Below are 26,308 nucleotides of genomic sequence, written 5' to 3' on the forward strand. Positions count from 1 at the left end.
TACAACCCATTGTCCATACCAAGAGTGGTACTACAGGGATATGCATCAAATACACATGCCACAGGCATAGTAGGGTGATGCATTGTCATGCCTCTCCTATGGGCAGCAACATCACTATCCATACTACTGTGTGGCAATGCATACTATAATAGGAGTATGTGGCCTCGGAATGCTGTACCCTACAGATATAAACACATGCACACCAACACACACTTGCCAGAACACAGTGTGTGTCCCATGCCTATCAACCCATTTATACAACAGTGCTGTGCTGGTATTGTAAGGCTCATGTAGCATTTAAGGAGAGGAGTGTAACAGGGTACATGTAATCTCTGGTACAGCAGCAGCCACATATAACTATGGCAATGGATGTTGCGGTGGGTGAGAAGGGACTCATGGTATTCCCAACTACAGGTGTACTAACACACAGACACTGATATCCTCAGTAATGCACACATACCCATTTGTCAGTACTGGGTGCATCACTGCAGGTGGTCATAGGTGTGTACCTGGCTATTGTCCATGGAGAGATGGAAAGTGAAGGGGATGTGTGTACATTGGTATCATGCCACCTGCCATGTGCCAGCAGGCAATCTATCTACAGACACCACTGTGGTGACCCTCAGGGTGAGAGTGACATGGATCAGCCAATCCTCTGGGTGCCTCTTGCAAATGGCCGGTGAGGTGATCCAGTTGACATGCATGCAACATGTATTACAAAACATGGTTAGTGTCTGTGTTAGAGACTTGTACCCAAGCATGTTCTGATGACTGTGGTAGTGTAGTGGAGATACCTGTGGCATGTGGTGCATACAGGGTGTTTTGCCCAATCTGAGCCAATTATAACACAGCTGGGCAGACATGTCAGTGTCAGTCAAGCATAGGTTGCCTGTACATATCCAAGCTGGATACCTGACATCTGCACATCTGTACAGGGACTGACAGGCATCAACTTGCCAACTAGCTATGCAGTAGGATGAATATGTCAACAGATAGACATCTGACACCAATATGTATGCCATTACTACATGTTGGCTGACTGATGTGCTATACAGACAGTAGTCTACAGTTAATTTCCATATGTCAGATCATTATCCAACAGGAAATATATATTGTGACAGAGCTCACACACCAGGAACATGACAGTGAGGACTCAGAGTCCATCTATGTATGCAGGGGGTGTTTGTTGCCAGTACTACAATTAGCAATCTACTATTACTTGGGAAAGCACTGTCAACAGTAGTAATGGCATGATACACTACATGCCTGTGTATCGGCACATAACCTGCGATACTACCATTGCATGTAACAAATTCACATGGATAAGAGTGTTGTACAGGTCATACATACTCAAGTGTCCCAGACATGACACTCACACCCTTTGCTACTGTACTGACAGCACATAGATGTATGTTATGTACATTGCATCACATACACCTATTACATATGTCATTACCCTGTTGTGTTATCAGACTGGGATGTGAGCACAGGTTACCAGGGCTGAGCCATGCTTAGCAGGTGTCAGCATTGCTGCAATATAACAGCTAAGCAGATTTGCGCACTTGTAAGCGAATCCTACATGGTGTAAGCACCCGTACATTTAACTGGACGATAACCTCTTGTACGTGCACCGCTTAGCTTCACACAAACCCATGTAAACCTGCTTAAAGCTGCTCAAAACTGCCTTAACAACTCTGCATCCAACAGCCCTTGTTCTACCTAGCATCAAAATAGACAGATCTTGCTGACTGTGAACACAGGACTTTGTACACTATAGTCACAACGGTTAACCACTACGCCATGACAGCTGTGAAGACAATTGTTGTATTTCCAATATATCTGTCAGTAGACATATTGAATAGTATTGAAAAATTGCTGTGACTTCTACAATTGTATAGTACATGTTAGTGATATTACTGTTGCATCACATATGTTGTTATATCTAAATATACACATATAAGATACATATGATGTGATACATCTTGGAAGGTATGCACAGCAGTAATGTTTACACATGACAAGGATATGGATAAATACATATACGTATGTAGATATATGTCTACATGTACATACAAATATATTCATATATATGTATTTATACACATCTGTATAGTGCATCATATATATGGCCATTTATAGATCTGTGTGTGTATATATATATATATATATATATATATATATATATATATATATATGTGTGTGTGTGTGTACAGATATATCTATTTATGTCAATATATATGTAAATATCTATAATTATATGTGCATATACATATCTATATAGCTGTATATGTCTAGAAATATATAGATGTGTATTTGTATATATATGTGTTTGTATATATATATATATATATATATATATATATATATATATATATATATATATATTTAGATATGTATATATCTATATAGACATATGGATATATATATATATATATATATATATATATATATACATATATATATTTTGTTTATATATATATATATATATATATATATATATATATATATATATATACAAAAAATGTAGTCTACTGTGCTTTCTGCAAACACTGTGGGAATTTCTATATCGGCAAAACAAAAATGAAGCTGAGTAGCCGTATTAAAGAACACACTGCAGCAATACACAAACAGGACAGTTTGAATGCCTTGGCTAAACACAGTGCTATCTGCCCAAACTTCACAGGATTCAAATTGACAGTGCTGGAAAAAAATAACAGAATTTGTAGGGGACATGGACACATTCCTGCAAGTCCGGGAATTAAAATGGCAGATAGAACTGAGAGCCGATGTCTATCCAAGTCTCAACGAGACACTGAACATTAAATGTGCACTTAAATGGTATAGAGATTGAAATGTGATAGGGTTTGAAGAACTGTGCAAGAGGGTTTGAAGAATTGTGCAAGTAGATTTAATGTGTTTATGGATTTACAACTGTGCAAGTGAATATAATGTGTTTCCTCTCTCTCTCTCTCTCTCTCTCTGACTTTTGACTCCCCCATACTCCCTACACACATGCTCCCAATCACCAGCCTAGACCCGCTGACCACACCATCTATACCCCCCCTGTCTTACAATTTCATGCAGCCATTCAAGGGGTGATACCATCCAAACCAGCCCACAGCTGGTACCATCCGCACTGACAGTCTTCTGAGACACTCTGTCATTCATATGTTCCTTGTCATGGGTGGCCCCCTACCAGCCCCCCCTCAAGTCCACATTGCATTCCTCCCACTCCCCCATCAGGAGGCATACCCACACATTTCTCTACACACTCACACCGATACCAAAGGATAGTAGGACTCTCTACCTGACTCCTCCACCTTCCTCCATTCCCTTCTTTACTTACCTTTGGAGGCAAAGACTCATAAGTTACATGTTTATATTAGAATCATCACAGCATGACTGTCATCCTTCCCGGCTCCCCCATAATTTTTTTTTTTTTTTTTTTGCACACAGTCCCTTTTTGCACACAGTCCCTTTTTGCACACAATCCCTTTTAGTATGCACACGGCACCACAAGGCTATTACTGTCTGACTAATTTACCGTATGTAACTGCGATTGTAATGTTAATGAAAATGCACACAGCACCCTGCTTGTTCACACTTTACTATTGGAAAGGAACTGTTGTTAATTTAAATGGCCTGCTAGAACTAATGTATGTAAAGGAAGTGAAAATGGTTGCTCATACTTATGAAACATGTCTTTCTGAAGAAGTCTTGATAATAAATAAGATGAAAGCGCTGAAGTTCTACAAGAGTTGTTGGTGTGATTTACTATTTTTTGAATGCTTTTATTGTCACAAAGTTTATTTCTTAGTTAAAATTTCTTCTCTTCATTCAATTTTTTTGAGTGCGGTTAATTATATATATATATATATATATATATATATATATATATATATATATATATATACATATATGTTTACCATATGTCCAGAACATGGAGTGGAGTCCTAACTCAGCATCAAATGTCTCAACCTCTTAGTGCAAGAGGATGCCATGTATGTATTGCACGTATATATGTAGACTGTTGCAACTGTAACAGGGGTTGTCTTAACAGACATGCTGTGTGTGGGAGGTCACATCTGCTATTGACATGTACGCCATCAATTACTGACAGACATCCTAAGGACATCATGGTACAGTCCAACTGATAGTACACTTATGATCCTGTGGACTCCAGCAGAGATATGACCAATATATGCAGGCAGTCTGGCACTCTCTGGTCAGTCCAGAGGTATACACAGATCCCCTTCATGCGAGATATGTGTACCAAGCTTGACAATGTTGATGTTAACAGCCATGTGCATGGGTATATCATGTAAATAATGGACTACATATGCCCACACAGTTTATGCATTCACATACTCCTGTATGTCATGACACATAATAACTGGTGGTGCAGAGGTCATATGGCCACATACTACCCAGTTGTTAGTGACATACATCTCCACAGAATCCCACTGCTTTGTCAGAAATACACAACAGTATGGTAGCCCGGCAGCAGTACGTCTTGCAAATATCTGGACATAACATCACACTGGGTAATTACACTAAGCTGCTAGGCATGTAACAAAGCACTGTGCAAACTACAGGCAGACTGCCACAACACTGGCCTACATTTCGTATGGGGGAATACACATGTGCCTGCAAATATAGCAGGCTCTACAGGCATGTCACAGCACAGAGTAACAGACACCTGTGTGAAAGTGCATACCCACAACCAATGTAAACACAGCGACATATGATACACAAGCTTAATATTACACTATATGGTTTGTCTGATCAACACCATCCTCATATGTGCCACTCACACACTAACCCTACATATACTGGGTCATGACACAGTGTGGTCCAATGCCTGCCTGTGGTATGGGACATGTTTGTGTTTGGCCCTAGAAACATGTGAGCCAAAAGAGTACCGTACACTGGAGCAGCATGTAACACCAGATAGAACAGGACCAAGAACAATGACATCTACCACAGTATGTATACAGGCCAAGGTACGTATTCGCAATACACATACTGCCGACAATCACCATAAGTACACGGACCCCACTACTGTACACACAACCACAGAATGCCCAGGTTATGTCCTCATAAATAACCCCTACTATACATAACATGTCCAGCAGTCTGATATCTGATTGGCTTGTTATCAGGTATGATGTCAATAAATAATGGTGTACAGGACATACGCACCTCTTACTGCATGATGTGTACAAAGGTTGACAGACTTGTGGCTTGAGCCACAAACACTGGGCCAATATTGGCATGTTGCTGTGATACCCTCATACATTTACTGTTGTAACAGAGTTTGTTGTGACATATGTCCTATAGGGGATATGAAGTCAATAACTGTCATGGCTGTCACCATGTACTGACTGCAATCCTCAGACTATGCTTCTGCAGTTCTAAGATAGGTGATCCATGAGTAACACAAGAAACATAAGACTCCAAACACTGCCCAGTCTACAGATAACCCTACAGGTAAGAGTTTCCTCAAATGCATAACACTGTCATGACAGGTATTAAATCATGTAGAACTGCCATATCCACACAAACCCTGTTAAACCAACATTACTCCAAATGCAGAAGAGCAACACTTACATTCTATAGTCATGTCTGGAACTTTCCCCTCCTGTTTGATGGCTTGTCTCCTCTGTGTATGTTGTTAGAGGTATATCCCAATACCATCTGTGATGTTTGCCAAACGCAGACATGAGGTCCTGCTCACAGTGAATGAAAAGGCTCAACACCCACATGATGTTCGTAGGTATAGGAGTGTGTTTCCATGGAACTGGCTATGAGAATGTTACCACAGCTATTCCACATGCAATCAGCTAGTGGGGGACTGCAGTTCGTGCAGAGGCCATCAGCTGATCATGAGCATGACTTTCAAAACACAAGCTGCTGCTTAAGCAAAGCAGGTGTACTTCTCCATATGCACCAGAGAGGGAGTGAGAGAGACAGACAGAGACAAAGAATGACAGGGAGGGGGTGGGAGAGTAAAACCTAAGCATGTTTGTTACAGGGTTTCAAACCCCTGCCTGACTATGGATTGCAATCACATGTCTATGCAGGTATTGCATGTGCCACAGAGCTTATATGCTGGGGAGTTGTCCAAAGGTGTATCTGATGGTGAGTGACATCTGCAACAGTGATAAAGGAGGGATAAAATAGGTGTAGTACACATGCCTGTCCACATGAAGAGGTGTCAACGTTTACACAGCCGCACTCTCTTAGGGACTCACACACATTATCACAGTTGACAGGGTCAGGATTAAACTTCCTAACTAGATAGTTTACCACAATAGAGTAATACACAGATATCACATGCACCACATGGGTTATCAGAATGATATATGGGCAAAAGGTATGTGCAGGTGTCTGACATCAGAAGGGATGCTTCAGTAGGCCAATGGGAGGTGTAGTGAGTGTGAATGCCATCCAAATCATTATACTCCACACACACAGACAAAAGGTTGCCAGCACTGACATTCATGGGTGCATTGTTTCACAGGTGTGTAGTGGTTGACTGTGCCATAAGGCTGTACAAGGCTAGGTAAAGGGTATACCTTGGCATCAGGCCACAAGAAAATGGCCTGCAGTGTGGCTCAGGGGTGTAGTGGCTGGATTGGCCCACTCAGCTGGGTATTGTATTCATCATCCAGTCATCTGGGTTACTATTGTGGGTGGCCAGTACTATACAATGCTTGCCATGTATGTGTTCTATAGTCCATGACATGTATGGTGTCTGGGGTGTGCACACATCCCACATGCATGTTCTGTGACATGTGGAAGTGTACCTGTGGTGTCTGGGGCATGTTGTGTACACAGATTATCATCAGATGTGCCATTCCTGGCCTCATGTGGTGGGAACTGGGAATGGACACTAGGTTGACTCTACACCTACATTGACAGTATGATACAGGTATTCCCTGATGTCAGTGGCATCTGTCCATACAGGACATGTGTATAAGGCATGATATGTCCTTTGTGGGTTACATTTGCTGGCACTACAGGTGTTGCAGGCGTCCAGTGGGGAACATAGTGAAGGTGCACTGTATGCAATTATGTGCCTATTGTAGTGATGGGACAGGGTGCAATGACCTCTGTAGTCTGCTGCAATCATACCATGGTTACTATCTGTGGGAAATATGCAGGGTACTACCAACATAGTGTTTGTTGCCTAGCTGAGTGTGTCTGTGTACGAGACATGGGTTGAGAGTGTTCTCTGGGTAATACAAGGGTTGCCTAAATTATTCACCAGGCCTTAATGTCACATGTAAGGGTATGGATTGTCAACCCCATCTTCTCTGCTGTTTGACATCTGTTATCCTTGTAAGGTGGACATTATGACATATAATAGGCCCACCATATAAGAAATTTTCAAAATCCACTTCACAATGAGTCCAGTTGTTACACACTCACAGCCACCTTCACACACACACAAAGTCTCACAGTTGCCATGTCTGGGATTGGAACTCCTACCTAATTAGTACATCACACTACAGCATTATGCAGTTACAGCACACACCATGGAGATTATTGGGCTACTCTTTCCCCAAAGGTGTATTTCAAAGTGAATGACATCAGCAGGCTTGCCAAAGAAGGGCAACTGAGGTTGTAGTGACTGTGCATGGCCTGAAAAGTATTACTCCCTACACAGGGGAACAAACACACACACATGCACACAAACATCTGCACTTGCCATGTCTGGGAATATAACTCCTTCCTAACTAGTATAACACACTACAGCATTGCACAGTTATAGGGCATGCCATGGAGAATACTGGGCTACTCCTTCACCAAAGGTGTATTTCAAAATGAATAAAATCAGCAGGCTTGCCAAATAAGGGCAATGGGGAGTGCAGTGTGTATGCATGGGCCATAACCCATTCATCTAGAGGCAGACACACAACACTCAGGCACACACAGTTTTATATTCCACAGGTACACTTATATAACTGCTAGATGTCTACTGGCTTGTAGTGTTATGTTATACAGTTAGCACAAGTACCACAGACACTATAGTGCTGAGGTATACCAGACACAAATAACTACAGTGATTGGCATTTGCACATCATGTGATTTTAGCCAATTGGATGTATGCTGGGTGGGACAGGCCTCATGATGGAAGGGTCTTTGTCACTGTCACTCTCTTCCACACATGTATGTGTATTTTTGGCCTATTATAGTGTGTTTTCCTTATATATATGTGTGTATTCCTATCCAATGTGTGTGCAAAGCATGACTGGTGTGTACTGAGGAGTGTTTGCACTAACATCTGTGACTGTCAGATATGTATGGTCCACTGTTGTTGCCAGACATGAGTGTGTGAGCATGCTCAGTATGACCTTTCAGTATTTTGTTGTCTGACATGGTCTTCATTTCACTAAGTGAGGGAGCATGTCCAGTATGACCTTCTGTATTGAATGTGTGAATCCATTCCAGGTAGATTGTACTCCAGTGCAAACTTTTGAGTTCTACACCTACAGCTAGCAAACTGTTTCTGCAGGATATCTGTAGATCAGTTGACAATACGGGGTCAAAATGGGCAAAGGATAGTGGGTTACTGTAGGTAATTGTGTCTGTGCTGCTTCTGCTACATGGTCCTGGTGTTAGCAGAGATATTCTGACATATGTACTATTATACACTGTGATGTTTTATGTCATCAAGTACTTTCAGGTATACATATTTGCTTGCAGTGATGTCCTGGGGAACACAGGGTGAATGCAGCTGTGTCCAGTATTGTAGTCAGCAGCCTGCATATTCTTGCACAATCATGCCATTCTAGAGGGGAAGCTGCAGACACTTGCTGCTGGGTCTGTGTAAATGGTTCAGCACCTTTGTACAGTGGTGGCAGAGGATCCCACACTTGTACATCCATTGATGTGACAGTATGGCTATATTCTGCTGTGGCCACAACTCACAGCTGTACAGATTCACACAGGTTACCCAGAGGCAGGGGTCATAATTCTGGACATTACCCCTTCACATTGTGGTTTATGAGCAGGTTTGTAGCCACCCATTCTTGTGTTTGCAGCCAGGGATAGTATGTGCACACGGCTGAGTTTCGGACTTCACACACTCCATGCCACCCATGCTCCCACCCCCCTATTATTGTTTCCTCTTCCATACATTATGCAAACATTATGTGATATGTTCCCTGCAGTTATCACCTCATCCCAGCAGTAATTTGGTGCTGGTCCACAGTTCATGCAGTAGGACATGATGGACATTTTACTGTGATTTGTCCACATGGCCTTGCATTTGGGTTCTGTTGACTGTGTTATGTTGTTATTTGGGAGTCCATGACATAACATATTGGCAGTATGGGTGAGACACAGGCCTTTGGCAGAGGACTGTAGGCAATTTGGTAGTGATGCAGGTCAGCTGTAGCAGGCCATTGCATTCTGTCACTCCTACAGTCCCAGACTGTAATACACTATATTCCCCTGGGGTGAAAGGGTAGGTGTGCAAGGTGTTCATGCCAATACTTTCTGTCAGTATTGATCCAGTGGTGCGGATGCTGGCAGGGTGCAGCTTACAGCTAGGGACACACCTGCATGGGACACCTGCTCTGCATGCTGCATTCTTTTGCTGTTGCCATACACAGGTGGGGGTCATATTATATTGTACTCATTCCCAACACCAGGGATAAGACCGGAGAGGTACCTGTGGGTGGTGGTGTGGTGAGCTGGGTGCATATGTGCTATGGACACTACTTGCATCTGACTCACAGAAATGCATGGGGAATTCTACCTGGCTTATGCAGGGACATCAGCTGTTTCTCAATACTTCATTCATATGACCTTTGTGGTCTGCCAGTGCTTGGCCATATGACATCATTATTCCCCTACTACTAGCCCAAAAAATGTGCTGCAAACCTGTATGTACCATTCAAAGGGTGTGTCCATTTGACAGCTACATATTATACACTCTCTGTCTGGGGTACTTCCCCCTGTGAACTGCTTGTATATCTGGGCCGACATTCATGCCATGTCCATCTTTCAGATGATGACACATATAACTTCCAAATATTTACTATGGCTTACTGCTGGAATGTGTTTTGCTGAGAAGCATTGTGTTTGACACTGCAGTTGTGAGAACCTGGCCCTGTCATCAGCACTACTGGGCAATGGCCATCAAGACAAACCTCACCATGCATACATACTGACCACTGTCACACAATATACAACACGCACCAACCTAACACACACAGACCTGCATATTGTACACATGCTACAATCTATCTTGTTACCTTGGCCAGCTCAGTAAATCTGTGCTCCACTGTTATTATACCTACACATACATGTTACTACATTTTTACATAGGATTTTGGGGGGCACACCTGACTGTTACTACATTTCTACATAGGATTGGGAGGGGCACACCTGACTGTTACTACATTTCTACATAGCATTGGAGGGAGGACACCTGACTGTTAGTACATTTCTACATAGGATTGGGGGGCACACCTTACTGTTACTACATTTCTTCATAGGATTGGGGGGTACACCAGACTGTTACTACATGTCTACATAGGATTGGGAGGGGCACACCTGACTGTTACTACATTTCTACATAGGTTTGTGGGGCACACCTAACTGTTACTACATTTCTACATTGGATTGTGAGGGGGCACACCTGACTGTTACTACATTTCTACATAGAATTGGGGTGGCACACCAGACTGTTACTACATTTCTACATAGGATCGAGGGGTACACCGGACACTTGTACACATTTGCTATGACTATACTGGTATTTCAGGTACTCCATTTCATTTTGTATTCTAACCTATCATGCTGACTAGAGGCATATCAGTGTACTACAGGTCTTAGGTTTGATTGCCCTACATTTTAGTTTCGGACTTCTTACCCTTCAGAACTAACATCCCACTGCCTGACCTGTTGTAGTCTGTCTGTGTAGGTCTGGGGGGGGTGTTCTCCATAGCCATCGATCAGAGGCCTTAGCACAGCCTTTGTTTGTGTTTGTCTACACCTGTCCTGCTGGCTGACACTGTTGTTGGGTATGTGAGCATCCCTGACTGGCATGTGTGTGTCCTATGGACACACATGTGGCCCAGCACTTCCTCCAGAGAGTTTTGTCACCTTGTCTAGTACTGGCTACTATGGTGACACCAGTATTTGTTACAGATCTCATGCTGCCACTATAGGTGTCTACTATCTGCTGGCATCCCATTCAGCCACTCGATTCCCTTGCATGCTCACATCCATACCATAGATACAAGTAACAGCACATACTACTACATTCCACAATTGATAGGAAGAGTGAGTCACCTTGTGGCTGTGCCAGTATTGAGGATGGTGCTGGAGGGCTGACTATGTGGAATGCACATAATACACTCCTATACATGGTTAAGCACAGGTAGTGTCATGTTTGGCATCCCTTTTACTGTATGTGCGAATCAGAGAGAAGTGTCATTCCCTGGGTCCCTACCGTGTCAGTGTATGTGGTATGCGTTGCCTCATTGCCAAGGACTGGGTATACTGGGCATGCCTCCTTCTGCCTACTGGGGTAGGCTCAGGTTGTTCCTCCTCTAAGTCACTCTGTGCCTGTGCATGCCTTGGCAATGGTGGGAGGCTGTATGGCCTTGCCCCAGGCTGTTCCTGCTGCAGCTGTTTCTGCAGGATCATATTGTGTAGCATGGCACATACAATGACAATTTGGGTACATGTAGCTGGTGAGTACTGCAAGGCTCCACCGGATGTGTCCAGGCACCAGAACTGTGACTTGAGCATCCCAAACACATGCTTTATTATGATCCTGGTCTGTGTATGTGCCTCATTATGGAGTTCTTGTTCGGGTGTGTGTGCATTTCTGATGGGTGTCATCAGCCACGGCTCCAGTGCTTAACCAGCATCCCCCACTAGGTGACCATAAGGGATGCCCCCATTGGCAAATCTCTGGTACAGCTGCGTCAGATGCCAGATGTGGGAGTCATGATAGCTTCCAAGGCAGCCAGCACACATTCATTATAATGCCCTGGGCATTGCACATGACCTGGCAATTGCTGGAGGGGAAGCCCTTGCGGTTGATGTAGACTCTACTCCACTCACAGGGTGGTGCTTTGATGCATATTTGCGTGCAGTCTATAGCACCCACTAACTCAGGGTATTCTGCTATTTGGTGGAAGAGACGCATATTGCTGGCCAGCGCCTCATGGGTGTTGGGGAAATATGCGTGCTCACCAGCAGGAGCTGACATGGCATCCAGGAACTGGTGGAGTACCCTGGATGCTGATGCCTGTGAGATCCCCATGAAATCCCCAGTTGGCCTTTGGAAAGTACCTGTGGCTAGTATTCTTAGGCCTACACATACCTTGATATCCAGTGGGATGGGTTCCCCTATGTTAGTTCTGTGTGTGAGGTGTGGCTGGCACAGCTCAACAATTTGTTGTAGGAGGTCCCTGTCCACCCTATAGTGCTCCACTATCTCCAGCTCATTTAGCTCCTGGTAGGTTACCCTGGGTCTGTGCACTCTTCTGCTTCTCCTCACTGAGAGTTGGTCATCAGCATTCTCATCCTCACCACCCTCAGCCTCTTCCACATGTTGATTTATGAGAGCTGCTGCAGCCCCTATCATTTTGTTGCTTTTGTTTGGTAAAATTTCCCTGATTGTGTACACTGGTGGTGTAGCCTATGTAGGAAAAAACAGAGGGTAAGGTGTTTGCATAGTTTATAGTGGTGTGCTGGGCTGGGCTGGTCTGCTGGCTGTGTAATTGGCTGATTCTGATACATTTCACCTGCCAGCTATGCTAGTTCGCCTTGATTACCTTCCTACTGCTGTTTTCCCTTCCCATTGCACAGAGCTGCTATTTCCTGGTTTAGTTTTTTTTTTTTCTTTAAAACCCGGTGCATGCGTGCACACCTGATTAGGCAATGTAAAGAGTGCTAGGCAGCCTCAGACACACCCCCTTGCTTAGCTCTGCTAAGCTAAGAGCAAACCCGAGCCACAGGGTTCCAATAATCTTACACTATGCCTGACACACACCCCCTATGATGTCAGCTAACTCTTAGGCTTGCACCATGGTATTCCTGCACTTACACGGTTGGGTGCTGGCTAGCATTGAGGGGAAATCTGGGATTCAGTATCATTCCCCTCATTTGCATAGGACTGCCTGCTAATGCATAGTTCCAAGTCCCACACTGATCCTTCCCCCTTAGCAAGCACTATTCACTGGCTATGTTGTCTTCTGCCTGCCATTGACTATAATGGCAAAATTGTGATTTTGGATACATTGCTTTTTTTTCAGTTTTTTTTCTTCTGCCCGATCCCATTTGTGCGCCGCTGCCCTATGCTTAAACAGCCAAAATCGGCTAAAAAAATAAAAGTTATTTTTTTTTATTTTGGCAACTGTTTTCCATGCCAATGGCCATATATTTGGCCATTGCCATGCTTTATACATACTATACACCCTTTATTTGGAGCTGCCATGTCTCCGTTTTGTAGTTTGCAGAAATGTTCTCGGTTACTAACCGAGTACATTTCTGCACACTACACTAGTCCTGCACAGCCGGCTGACAGCTTCCTGGATTGCAAATTCACCATATTGCCTCCAGCAGCTCCTGCACTATTCCTGCATGTCATGCAGAGCTTGCTGAATCCGGGGGGATATCCTAATCGCTTCATCAGCTATATATCTTCTGTCATGTTCTCTTTGTATTTGACCCCCACACTAACAGGTCTTTAGTTTTGTTTACAATACCTTCCAAGGCCTCAGTTACTTTGGAACGTGTCACTTGCTTATGAACTAACAAATGAAGTCTAAGCAATCTGCATCTTCATAATGGTGTATTAAATGGACTAAATTATTAGCTTGCATTATCTTGGTTTGCCTACCAGAAGCCCTTGTTTGAACCTAGAAAAAAAAAACAGCATTTCGTATTCCTGAGATCACCATCTCAACTTTAGTCATAGGTTCATAGGTTCATAGGTAAGTACTAGGCTATCTGCCCAAGGGCATTTATAACCCTAGCCGGAGTGTGTTGGCTTTCACCACCCCATTAGATTAGTTCCCTGTGCCTCTGACCAGCAGAGCCATTAGTTCCCTGTGCCTCTATCCAGCAGAGCCACTGCAGTGATCACCGGGGTAAATTTTCTGTTTCCCATCCACCCGTCAAGGTGTCTCTTGAAGAGTGCTAGTGAGGGGCTCTGCCTGATGTATATTGGAATCTTGTTCCAAAGCATGGGGAGTCTCTGGGTCAGGAATCTATCCCTCCAGCATTTCCTATTTATCATTGTGGTAAGGTTTATATCCTTAGAGCGTGTGGCTCTCAGGGATTTTTTTTTTTTTTTAGGTGGAGCTTATCCATCAATTCTGGGTTGGACATGACCTTGTATGTCAAGCAGAGATCACCTCTGAGTAAGCAGTATGCAATTGAGTACAGCTGGAGTTTCTTTAGTTGAGCTGCATAGGTCATCTGTTTGAGACCAGTAATCCTCTTGGTGAGGTACTTTTGTGGTCTTTCCAGCTGTTTCAGGTATCTTGTAAGGTACATCCGAAATGGGGCATTGTATTCTATAATGGGTCTAATAAGTGATGAGTAGAGAGCACAATAACCTCTTTTGTTCTGGATGTGAACCCTTTTGAGATTAGGTGGGCCATGTAGAAGGATTTTCTAACCACCTTGGCAATATGATTATCAAAGGAGAGAATGCTATCTACTTGGGTCCCCACATCCCTTATTACTTTTTCTTTATTTAGGGGACTGCCACCTATGTGATAACTCATGGGTACTTTGTTTTTTCCAAAGGGGATGACTATGCACTTTTTGGCATTCAGCTTGAGGCCATGATTTTGACACCAGGTATCCATCTCAGTGAGACCCTTCTGGAGGGTGTCTGTATCAGCTGGAGAATCATTTGTGGCCCCTAGTTTGCAGTCGTCTGCGAACTTGGTCAGCCAAAGTCCTCTTGTGCTTGCCTGTACCTCTGAGAAGTATATACCGAACAGGAGGGGTCTTTGGACTGAGCCGTGGAGGATGCTAATTGTAACCAGTTTAGAGTCGGACCTAGAGTCTGCAACTCTCACCATGTGGGTTCTGTCCGTGAGCCAATTTGCAACCCATCTCATGACATAGGGGTTAATGTTCAGGTTGGTGAGTTTGTCTATAATACAGAATGGGGAATGGTGTCGAAGGTTTTTTTCGAGGTCTAGGTAGGGTGTGTGGACCTCCTTACCCTCATCTAATGCCTTGGTAGTTGTCTCAGAGAAGTCCACCAGGTTTAGGAGGCATGATCTGCCCTTAACAAAGCCAAACTGGGTAGGGTCCAAAGTTTGGAGATTCCCAATGACTCTGTTAATGAGTTCCATGATGATGTGCTCCATAGTTTTGCAGACCAGGCTAGTCAGGCATATAGGGCGATAGTTTCCGGGGTCCATTGTGGTGACACCTTTGTGGAGTGGGATAACTGTTGCTGTGCGCCACTCTGTGGGTATGTAGCCTGTAGAGAGGCTGAGTTTGAACAGTGTGTTTAGGTGAGAGGTTAGTTCATTTTGGAGCTCGGGACACCATCAGGTCCCATTGAAGCTGTGTTTTTGGCTTTGGATAAGGCTATTTTAATCTGTGTGTCAGTAATTGCCAGGGCCTTACATTTAAGTCCTTTAGGGGGTGAGAGGGGTGTGAAGTTTGCACTGAACCTGTCTGCCAAAATGTTGGCAATATCAGTCAGTTCAGTGTATTTTGTGCCATTCTGCACCAACTCAGAGCAGATCTGAGAGTTTCCACTTAGGTTATTGATATAGCTAAAGAACGCTTTATGGGTATCTTTGGAGTCCTTGTCAATTTTTCTTTCATAGCTAGCCTTGGATGATTTAATGAGGGATCATAGTTTCTTGCTGATACTGATCAGGGATGTCGTTCCTTCTAGGGATTTTGCTCTTATCTGTACTAGTTTCCTCCTTCTATTGTAGAGCCTGTTTATGGCAGGGGTCTACAAGACTGGTTTCCTTTTTTTTGGAGGAGTGAATCTTGGTTTTACTTGGGATAGCACGATCCATGTATTCCTGCAGATGATCATAGAGTGCCTTTGTATAGGTTTCAGCAGCTTGGACAGCATTGTCCATTGGCGTGGGGGCTGTGACCCTTTCCACCTCAGTCTTAAGCAATGTGAAGTTTGCTTTTGAAAAGTTTTTCACTGTAGTTTCCTTGATTGGGGTTGGGGGCAGAATGTGAATATCCAGAGTGATTAGTCTATGGTCTGATCTAACCAGCGAGGGGTTGAAGTCAGTTATGGAAAACCAGTCGCCCATGTTGGTGATAACTAGGTTCAATATGTTATTCCCTCTGGTGGGGGTGTTGACCAGTTGATTCAGGGCATTTGAGTTTATGAATTCTAGGAGGTGTTGGGCAAGGGATTTAGTACTTGAACAGTTCATAGGTTAGTACTAGGCTAACTGCCCTTTCAAGCCTAGCCAATTATCCCTTGTGAGACTCAAACCCTGCACCTTGTGTTTGTAAGGCAAACACCTTAACCATTAGGTCACCATCCCAACCTACTAGTTAATGTTTGGGTAGTTGAAATCACCCAGTATTAGGGTGTTTGGTAGGACCTTCATATTTCCCAGTGTCTCCAGAAATGCAGAATGAGGGTCCTGGGTCATGGTGGGTGATCTGTAGCAAGCTACAGTTTGGATTGCAGTTTTGCCCATTGTTAGTTGCACTTGGATGATCTCTGATACATTGTGCTGCACCACTAACCTGGAGATATGAGTATCCTTGATGAATATGGATACACCCCCGCCTTTTGTGTTTTGGTCCGGGTTCTGTGGCCAAAAGGTATGGTATGAGTTATAGCCTGGTGGTGCTGGGGTGCTCTCTGGAGCCTTAAACCAGGTTTCTGTTAAGGCACACATATCGATGTTCACCATACTGAGAAGTGCCTCGAGTGCATGCGTTTAGAGGTTTAGACTTCTGGTGTTGAGTAGCATTACCCTCAGTTTTAGGTTATTTGTGCTATTTATGGTGGTGGGTTTGTCTTTTGAGCCTTGCCTAAAAAGGCACTATGGGGGTGGCAAGAGCCTTTGCCAGTACTCAACAGCCTAAGGGTGACAGGTGCAAGCTATCTCTTGTGAAGCAACATGGCTTGTCGAGCATGTCATCCCAGGCAGACAGATACTGGATCCCCTTTGAATGACACCAGAAACTTAGCCAATTGTTGAGGTTGATCATTTTTTCTTTATACTGTGGCATCATTCTTGATGAGAGCAGGATGCTACTCAGGGTCAGGGTCATACCTGCCTGGGCTACATGATCAGGGAGCTCTTCCATGTCTTTTTTCATATAGTCCAGGGAGGTACGTCTCAGGTCATTCACACCAACATATACAATGACAGTCATATTTTTACTTGTTCTGGAGTGACCTGAGTGCTTGTGTTATGTGGTGGATCCTGGCGCCCGACAGGCAGCTAACTGTAACCTTCTCCTTGTCCAACCTAGTTAGTGGAACATCAGGATCCTGATTATAGTCACCTATCACTAGTGTGTTGGGTATGTTATTTTGCCTTATGGGCTGTGATTGCATGGCACACTGACTATAAACTGACAGGGATGTGAGGAAAGATAGACATGGAGACAGTATGGCATTTGTGGTGGCAGTTGAAACAGTAAAGGACATAGAGATAAGACAAACAGAGCAAGGACAAATTCAAGCAAATGGGAACTCACAGTGAGACTACAACACAGAAGACAGAAGTCATTAAAGATAATGAGAGCAGCATTGCTGGGGGCAATGGAGGACCACTAGTTTGGGTAGGAAAATGGGGAAGCTGCACGTGGCAATATGGGATGGACAAATGGACATAATGTGTGTTACAAAAACTGGGCAAATGATAAAAGGTAGTGAGGCATGGAGGTTCAGTTTTAGCATAGGCTTCCAGTTATTTGCTTAGAACTCCGTAGTTTGAGCCATGTTATTTAAGCAAGTTAGTTTAGGTTGTCATGTACTTTCTTTTAACTGGAGCAAGACTGCAAGCGCTCACACTTTGGTGAGCTCTGGGCAGTCTGAGGCTGTTGTACCTCAGAGAAAAAAATATGAGAGCTGTATTGCATTGCCTGTCAGTAATTTCATTTTCTACAAGTTACAAGTTTAGCTGCAGAATTATTTTGGTTTCATCAGTAGCCTTCCTTTCTATCTGTAGTTAAAACATTTCCTTCATCTATAGTACTTTGTCTACCCATGCTCTTCCTACCTTTTCATTCTAACAACCTCATATGTTATCGGTCTTCATGTTTTCACTTCTTTAGTTCGATAGTTCTCAACGTCTTTGCAAGAATCAGGGAAAAAACAAAAATAGTGAGGAGAAAAGACCCACAATTATGGGCAATTTTAACATGTTATTCTAAATGTCTTATAAAGTTAACAAAACAACATGATTTCTTTCAGCATGCATTTTTTCTGAAGAATAAGAAATATGAAATTCTAATTTCTGGCATAACTGATTGACTGCAATCTTCAGTGATTTACCAGAAAATCAAACATTGCATAAAGGACCGGGCAAAAATATGAGTCTAAAATGAGGGACACTCTTCAAAAGCAGGAACAGTTGAGAGCAATGCTTATATCTATCCATTCCTCCATACCTTTTTCATATTCTTCGGACTACTTAGCTTTTCTTGTCCTTACTTTCTACTGATTAACGTTCTTCTGAATCTTACCTTTGTCCACGTTTCCCTTCTGGCCTGGTCCTTCCTTGAACTTATCAGGCCACTTACGTGACACTTCATATATTTACCTCATTACTGCTTGAGTATCTCTAGTATCCACTTTCCACAGCTCAGTACATCCGCCCATCTCACATGATTCTCATCAGTCTCCCTGCAGCTGGCTAACTCATTTTTCTGGGCTCCTACTTTCTCTGATAAGCTGCATCACTTCTTTTTTCAGCACTACAGTCTATATGCAACATCTGCTTTCTACATCTAGCCCTACCTGTAGGTGAAAAGCCTTAGTGCTAACTCATGTATGCATTTTCCTCTCCTCTCCTCCAACTCTTGCATCTGCTTTTTTCTACTGTGTGTGCCATCTAAGATGTCTAATGTCTTCATCTTCTTGTTGGCACTGCAGTAACATACTATTTTCAATTTGGTCTGGCTGCTTTACAGTTATTTTATTTGCTGCACTATTTCTAGCTTGTTTTTTTTTTGCAACACAGTAATAAATACGCCTTTTTGATGTTTGAATTAAATTTTTGAGAAGTTTACCTTGCTCCCTGCTTTGCTTAGGGAAACTTCACTTTAATGATAACTTGCCTACTAATTGCCTCCTGCACCTTTCACAGAAAACAGTTCTCTGCTGCTTATTAAAGCTGCTTGCATGTTGCCAGGTACTCTGCTATCTGGCAGAGTATTTTATAGTGCAAATAAAAAGCTCTCAGACGTACTAGGATCTGATAAAAGCCATTTGTGGCTAAGCTTCTTCATTAAGATCTATGTTCCACTTCCTGTACACTTGAGCTATCTTCTCCTGTTATTAATATGACCAATGCTTAGAGCTCATATATAGTAACTAAGTATGCTGCCCAGGAGATGATTAACATGCCTAGCATAGTTTTGAAATTGCCCCAGAGCACTGTTTGCTTAAGTGACAAGCTCAGGATCATACAGAAGGCAAATTTAGGCAGAGAGTAGTAAACCCTTGACAACATGAAACAGCCCATTAACAGCTCATAGCCTTAATGCACTGTGCTAACTACTTGATTCAAAAATTGTGCATCTGTATATCTGCTGTTTTTTCTCATCTACATCATTTTAAATAGTTAATATTCTGATTACAGGCTCTGAGCTGACCACATATGTGTGGAACTTCAATAGCAATGTACTAGAATTGAAACAAGCAAGTCAAATTATGTTACAGCAGTTTTGTAATAAATTATAGGAACACGTTAAACGGGGGAGTTTATCAGCTTAAAAAAACATGAAACATTTAAGTTACTGGAAATGAAGTGAGTCTACTGGTAAAAAGGAATGTTATATATTGCTAATATCAGCTACAAAACTGTAGTGAATATTTATGTAAATAAAAAGTCAGAGACACCGCCCCCACATACACACACACACTCACACACACACACACACACACACACACACACACACACACACACACACACACACACACACACACACACACACACACACAGGCCCAGACTTTGACATTTAAGGAGAAATTGAGGGTATTCATTGACATGATCACGGAAACATAAATATATAGGATTTTAAGAAAATGTTAACTTTCCTTCTCTGAATGTTCAAAGATAATTTTAATAGCACAGAATATGAGGGTGAGCACTGCTGGGCGGTAATTCCTACCTCTTCAGAAGGTGTTACTTAATATGATGTTACCAAGAAAACACCAAGCAAAACCAGATTAGGTACATATCTAGTACTCACAATGCCAAAACAGCCCTGTAGTGACTTTTTGTTAGCATTTACTATTCTCAGGAGTTTATTTCAGATTGCTATGTAAACACCAGACCATGATCAACTATTAATTTCAACAATACCCATGCCTCTCAACTGTACAGATTTTCACAGAATGTTTAGATTTTTGTCTCATATTTTTGGTCTGTTTTTCATAAAGTTGTGTTTTTTTGGGCAAATTAGTGGCAAATCATTAAAGACTGACGTTAGAAAATAATGAAAGGCATTTGAGTTTCAGACTTCATACCCTTCAAAAATCCATGCTAATACAAACCTGTTATTATATCAACTTTCTAAGTTTGTAAGAGTGATACTTTAAAATTGTTCCTTTTTTTGGGCCTTTGTCCCACTTTTATTTATGGCTTTGTCCAGATTGTTTGCTCTAAGAGGTTCAGAGATGTGACAATGCCTGCTTCAGTTTTTTTTGAAAAATGCACAGACCATGGCATCATTGCATTGCTTTCAATTCTTGGTCCTGAAAAAGCTGGCATGAACAAAGAAAGCTGAGTGCTGCCAGCCTGAGCTACCCTACATACTGTGTAATAGTGAGGTTCCCTGTACTCAAAGTTTACTTTTGTCATTTTGTGCATCCAGGCCACATGCAGACAGACTTTTTCTAGCAGCAGTTGTATGAGGGAAAATCTCACACGCCTGTAATGTTTTCAGTGTGATAACATAAAGTTCAGAGTACTACCCTTGAAAGTACTTTAGGCTTTATTAGACTATGTAATATATTCCTAATTTAGAAAAAAAGCAAGTATTCCTAGTAGAAGGGAAATCAATCTTCCAATATTATCTACCAAGCTATAAGCATAATGCACTATCCTAGTGTTCAAAACAACTCTTAATAAAATTAAACAAAATATGAGGTAGTTAAAATAAGACACTGTAAATAAATATAGAAAAGCCATCAACAGTTTTATTCCAGGCTGTTTGTAGAATACATGTTCACTGCTAGTTTTACTGAAAACTTGGCATTTTCTGTGATTTAAAGACATTGAAGCAATCACTATTCCACATTACATCTCTCTAGCTAGATAGCAACTGTATGATAATCTATGATGAAGAAAGAATACAGTTATACTTGTAGTGTCTTCCGGGTCTATGCCATATCCATGAATGGCCAGATTGTTGAATGGCACTGCATTGAAAATGCAGTCCGTTGACCACCCACACCCCCCCTAATTATATAGAACAACTCCAAGATCACACTACAGTAGGGAGAATGGTAAATTTCCTGATGTCACTGTAATGTGATCTCAGTCAGAACAGTTCGATGGACTACATTTTTGATACAGTGCCATTCAACAATGAGGCCATTCGTGGAAATGACATAGACCCGTGTTTTCCTTACAACTGTTAAAGGACACTCAAGCTACAAATCCACTAAATTCATATGATCACTTCAGTGTCTTCATTAGCATGTCAAAATTTATGTAATTTTTTTTCTTGAGTTATATCATTCACTTGTTCGATCATTCTGTGATTACTCATTTTATCCAAGTCAGAGCTGTAATGGCAGAAAAGCTTATTGTGGTAGTCTGGCAATGTAAGACAGAGACAAGCTAATCAAAGACAGAGTGCCATTCTTTGAAAGGATAGACACACACACACACACACACACACACACACACACACACACACACACACACACACACACACACACACACACATGTACTTACACAAGGCATGGATACCAAGAAACAACATAGACGATTGTCAATTCACATATGGCATGTCTTTAGGATGTGGAATTTACTTCTTAATTATTTTATTAATTGCAATGATAAGTCACCACAGACATTCATCCTACTTGGAAATCTGTACAAGAAAGCATGCAACACTACACCCTGAAGTCTTTACTTAATTTTATGTAAAAGCATCTGATGCATGGAATAACTCTGGTTATAGAATGTTAATTTATATGAATAAACAATTCCATGAGGTGCTCATAGTTTCATAGCATGTATGTTGTGGTCATAGGATTTTATTGTAGACCTACCTGGCTTTCACATTTATAAGGTTGTTCTTTGATTAATACCCCTTTTCTCCCTATATCAGTTCATTTGATATATAGCTACAATAATGCAATACATGCCAGAGATGTATTATATGACCACTAAACAACCAACTCAATTTTTTACACTAATAGCATCATTTTCACTTGTTTGTCTTGTAAAACAGGGCTATTAGCATAATTCAAAAGCCACTGTCTTTACTGTTTGATTTGTAGCAACTTTGTTGTATTAGTGTCAGTTGCTTCAGTATTATATTCTTTTCATGTCTATTTCAAGTAACACAAAAAGCAGGTTTCATTTGTATTATTGCCAGCATTTTACTATGTTCATGTCTTTTTCAAGTAACACAAAACAGGATTTATTTCATTAGGCAATTTCAAGTCTTAGCACAATGAAGCAGCAACACGCTTTTATCTGCCCTTTGAGATGACAGCTTTCTTTTATCTGTGTCTTGAGGAAAATCTGTATTTTTCTGTTATCTTTTCTGATGCGAATCCTTCACTGCACCTCAGAACTGTCAGTTGCACTACTTCATATGTGCATGATTACAAAAGGGTTTATGATGTCCTGTGAATAGACATGTGTACTCTGGAGTTTGATTTGGAATAACAAATTAGTGAGATCAAAACTTGCTGACAGCTTGTCACTTCTAAATTTCAGAATGAAAAAGATTGTTTTAATGATAGTGGTATAAAAGGCTTCAAAAATCCTTTATCGTATGTACAAACAAACTTGTTATCCTACAGGGAGAAAGAAGTCTATAAGCTTTAACCAATGACTTTTTTTAATGCTTATATTTGCTATTTATCTTGAAAAGGTCTGTGGTAGACATTGCCAGCTTGTAATTGCCTAATGCCCTCCAATGTTAGCTAGATTACTTACTTATTAATTCCTGTTTACTAGTAACTTATTTAAAATTCACATAGTACTCAACGGTACAAATTACAGAACTTTCTCCAAAAGAAATGCAAACTTCTACACCCCTAAAGTCATACATAAGACTAAGTTGTATACAACAGTCATTATTGAATTCCTTAACCTTACTTCAAAGCAGCTGATTGTATCTTAATGTAGGTACTGGGTGATTTTCTACTCTGAGATACTTTTTAAATCATTAAAAAAGAATTTGTGTTTCTTATGCTTGCAGTTTCAGGGATCAGTATAATCTGACTGCATATGGAATGCATGTGTGTGTGTGTGTGTGTGTGTGTGTGTGTGTGTGTGTGTGTGTGGAGGGGGGGGGCAGAACTAACACAAGAATAACATTTGAGAGTTATTCAAATTAAAATAGCATTATCCTGATATTACCAAAATCAAATCTGAGGAATAATTGAATTATCGTATAAATACAGAGGTCATGGTTTTCAAATACAGATTAAGCAGACAATAGTAATACAATTCCACAGGAACTATAGGCATTTTTAGAAAACTTGCAAAAACAAAAGTTCATCTTTTGGTGTAGTCAGATTTTATATGGCTGCTGATGCCCAAATGATCTCTACTCACACACCGTGGAAGTGATAATCTTAAATGCCAGCAACAATTTATCATATACATATTGATGGCTAATCTGGTTATAACAACAAAAAAACTAGTATCACTTTCTTATGTTCTTAATGTAATAATAATAATACTAATGAAAATGTTTGTGACTGATAATAATAAAAACAGCTGTACTGCCATTTTTTGAACATGTTCATCTCATGTCCTCAATACCTCAATATTCGGCCATAAGGATATGATAGATCTCCATTTCAAGACACTATTACATAAGGGGATTCTTTTCTACAAAAGAATCACAGTAACATACTCAAATTTTGCTCATTAAACTAAGTTACTACATGTTATTTTGAGATGTCACTGATTTTCTTAATGCAATGTCATCGGTCATTTGGGTATTTTACATTGGTCTGTATATTAGATTTGTTTGTGCAGTGTATTTATCAACCTTGTACAAGTTGTACACTGATACAAGCTATACCAACTGGATGACACCCAGTTCTTTGTCGTTACTTGACTGAAAACAGTGTTCTATATCTTCATTAGTTGAACTACATTACTTGTTTGTATGCATTCCCTTCACTACACAGGATTTCAAAGGGCATATGGCATATGCTAACAGGGTTAGCATCCCTCCCAGAAGTAACGCATGCAGTGTACAGAAGGATGGGAAGTTTGACATGTCAGCACAAAGATTCACCTGGTAAATTAGCACAACAAGCATGGAATAATGCAGGTGAACCTATGCTACCCAGACATTACCCTGCTGTATGCCATATTAGTGAGTGTAAAACCAGTACACCTGAGAATCAAACAGGTAGCTGTAGATGCATCTGCACCCTAGTTGTAGCAAAGGTATCCAAACCTTTGATGCAGATGAGGAGTGCAATACGTAAGTTCTCATCAAAAGATGTAAGCAGTGTTTCCTCAGAAATTAGGTAAGGATAATAAGCTATCACTGTATACCTACAACTAACCAACTAACCAATTGTAATAGTGTACATTAGTGTGAGCATTGGCTCCAATGGTGGCTGCCAACAACTGCTGTTGTACTACTTCCACTGTTGCATTTCTAAGTTGGAAAAATGGAACGTCCATTAAAAAAGAGAATTTATGAACATCTGTACAATATATCTAAGAAAAATGAAAATAATGCACTGTATAGACATACTAGAATATGTTCTGGTCCTTCAAAAGTTAAGTTTAAATTTGGGGTTATTGACAGAGTTGCAAAGTCAACCCTAGTGGTGGCGACTGGAATGTTTTGTTGGAATATAAGGAACTAATTTGGTAATTGCATTTTAATGCCACCACAAAACCAGGTTTGAATAAACATGTATCTTTAAATAGTGCTTTAAAACTGAGAGCTACCATCCTGTAATTTTATTTATTATTATTAATCTTAATTTTATATTTCATGCGTCACACAATTCTTTGTAAGCCTTCAAATAATCTGGGTGTATTTTTTGAGACAGGATAGGACTGAAATTCTTAGGTTTTATATAAACAATTGACAGCTTTAATTGTTTTTAGATTTTTAAATTATTCATGACACATTTTGATTGGTTGGAATTAATATTTAAATTGTTGTTTTATATTATGAACTTATGCATTTGATGAAGTCCTTTTCAGGGACAATCGTGCTTAGCATGAGTTCTACCTAGGATTTTACTATTAGTTTTCGTAAATACAGTCATTTCAACTTTTTTGTTGAAGTTTTGGAGCCTTTTTGTTTCTGCAACTCACTGCCTCCTTGTCTTGTGTTTATATACCATATAGAAGGTCTGCATGGTGTTTTGTCTGTCTCCTCCAGTGTTATGTGGAACAACATATGTTCTTCTGCATGTTGTAGCAGAATGTTGAGAAACTGGGTTAATATTCATGAGGCTGACACCAGAAATAGCCCTAACATGCCACTGTAGATCACGGAAAGCTCCCTGTAAGCCTTTCTTTTGATTTTGCTTGTGGGTAACGCAGTTCATCTATATCCCTTACAATATCTATGTCTGTATCTTGTTCTGTCAGGTGGTGGTAAGTCAGATGCTGTTGCACCTTCTCCTTTGGTGTGCATGACTGTAGTGCTCGACATTGTGAGCATTGGCTCCAATGGTGGCTGCCAACAACTGCTGTTGTACTACTTCCACTGTTGCAGTTCCTAACATTGCATCCTTCTTGTACATCACATACCATGGCATAAAAAAATGGGGTAAGCATAGCTGCAAAGCACTGCCTTTTAAATGTCTCTGAATCAGTCCACCATTTTGGGTTTGTTTATTTATTTACATTTTAAGTATGGCTAACTTGCATGGTGTTCTCCACTGTTGTAACATTATCCACTC

The sequence above is a fragment of the Protopterus annectens genome, chromosome 2.part0, assembly GCF_019279795.1.
Source record: "Protopterus annectens isolate FY-2018-M chromosome 2.part0, PAN1.0, whole genome shotgun sequence".
Classification (NCBI taxonomy): Eukaryota; Metazoa; Chordata; order Ceratodontiformes; family Protopteridae; genus Protopterus; species Protopterus annectens.